The sequence below is a fragment of the Eurypyga helias genome, unplaced genomic scaffold (assembly GCF_000690775.1).
Source record: "Eurypyga helias isolate BGI_N326 unplaced genomic scaffold, ASM69077v1 scaffold18486, whole genome shotgun sequence".
NCBI lineage: Eukaryota > Metazoa > Chordata > Aves > Eurypygiformes > Eurypygidae > Eurypyga > Eurypyga helias.
Genome location: NW_010256202.1, coordinates 43,479 through 45,816, shown reverse-complemented (window position 1 = coordinate 45,816; position 2,338 = coordinate 43,479).

The following is a 2,338-nucleotide window of genomic DNA, read 5'->3' as shown; positions in this document are numbered from 1 at the left end:
TGCCACCGGGTGACTGACATCAGAGTGGAAGACAGGAAAAATGGAGAAGCATGTGAATTTTTGGTTTTGTTCCTACCCCGAAGTTCACGGTAGTTTTCCAACCCTTGAATTAACAGGGGAACTAAAATCCACCTGACTGAGGAGAAAAAGCAGGAGGTGGTGAGAAGTGTTTGGCCACTAGCTCCTCTTGCTGGTGCCAGGGGCTGGAGAGCAGATAGTGCAGTTTCATCCCATAAAGAACTAGTTTGTGTGGAAGGAGGCAAAAAAGAAAAGAGTAAGTTTTAGCGGAAGGAAACGGCCCCTTCTAAAAAATCTGGGAGTTTGTCAGCATTCATCTAACATTTGCTTGGAGAAACTAGAACGAGTGCACATTGTATTGTACTTCTTGGCAATAAAAGCAATACTTTCCATTGAAAATCAGGGTAGATTTGGGTCTGCGCTGATAGCACCTGTCATACTCTCGAAGCAGTAGCGGGAGGTGGAATTAAAGGAAAATTGCACTTTGGCATCCAATTGCTGGTTAAGCTACTGATCTGGAACTACTCCAGGGTAAGTCTCCGAGATCACCAGGCATCTCAGGCAGCCTCCACTTCCTCCTGCGAGCAAGGAAACAGTATTTCCCAAGCCTGCCAAGGAACTCTTAATTGTTCACTAAGGGAAGTTTCTGGATCTCTGCTGAGTGACGTCTTGATTGTGTCAGAGATACCTGGAGCTGACACAGGGCACCACAGTGGTGTGGAGAGACCTCTGCGTGGGGATCACAGTACTAAGGGGTAGAGGGTTAGCGAACAGAAGGTAAGGAGAAAAGTCAAGAGCTGCAGCCAGTGGCATTTAAAAGAAAAAATGCACCTTGGGTGGCTTTTGAAATGAACCTTTTTGCACGCAGGCCTTTGTGGAGGGCTCCGTCTTGGAGAAGTTCCCGCGCGCTGGAAAGGATCCATCTGTCCTTCTGTTGCGTTTGAAAAACAAGCAAACAAACTGTGTTTTGAATTTGCAGTAGGTGTTGCTGGTAGTTTATTGAGCTTTGTATATTTGGACAGTTATTTAGGGGTTTAGAACTTAAGGATAAAAACAATGAGTTTAAAAGAAAACAAAAACAAAACCCACCCTGTGAAGTGATAGTGCTGTGCCTTTTTCAGTTCTTTATCAGCCTATATGCTTTTTTCTGAAGGAAGTAGACAATACCCCATTTATATCCTCGCCGTAGCCAAAGTCCCTTCAGAGCACATGTTCCACCGTGTGGAACGTGATGTTGGGAGTGTTTCCGCTGCTCCTGTGTGGATACAACACTGAAAGTACTACAGCAATACTCGGCATCGCCGGCTGTCGACATACGGACCGTTTCGGCAAACGCCGAACTCGCCCAGCAGTTGCGTCTCCGGAACCTGCAGCCGCAGGAGGATCGCTTGGGAATCGGCCCTTGGGGTTTTGTCTCCAGCTGCTGACTGCGGCGGGACGCTACAGGATGACAGACAGGCTACAGGATGACGGACAGCTGGACCCTTCAGCCCCTTCCCGAGCCAACGTGAAGCACAACCGCAGACTGATTAAAGCACAAAGAACGGCAGAGAAGCCTGTGCCGATGGCAGGACACAGACAACACCGCCGCTGGCCAGAAAGGTCGGTGAGCTACGCTTCTCCATACCAGGAAGGGGGGTGTCATCAACAAACTCAAAACCTTGGGTAATCAGGGCATGCGGTTATTAAAAACGGAGCGGGTTGAACAGGCAGCAGCAACACACAGAAGTATTTCTGGTGCAAGGGTTCTGTGCTAGTCGGATCACAGATCCTACCACCCTACAAGGAGTGCACACAGCTGCTCTTTTTCCCTTCCCTCGACCAGTGGATAACGAGCCAGCATTTACAGCAATAAGACTGCATTCCAGTGCGGAACAGGAGGACTTGGGTCACTGCACTGTGTGCTGTGTGAGAGAGGGGAGGGTTTAACAACCCATAGAAGGCACCTTGCTTCCGGTACACTACAGTGACAGGCAACTCCTGTTGCTGTGCAGCCTGCTCTGATACTGGTCCAGTTGTGCGGCTGGACTCACTCCCTAAGTGCTCAGCCTCTACCTCTGATACCACGATGATTCTCAAGGCATCAGCAAAGGAGAAACAGGGATCACATCCATACACTACTGCTGTGCTGCAAGGTAAGAGGGCTAGAAAGCTCTGCTTTAAACAGCTGAGAGAGAAAAGGGTTTCGCTTTGTGGTTTCCCTGCAGAAGGGAAGTTGCCTGACACAGTAACAGCTGTGGAACGCAGAAACCCCTGTGACACTTGAAGTGTCAGGCAAGGGAAACAGCCTGACAAGTACTGCAGCACAACAGCCCAGGCA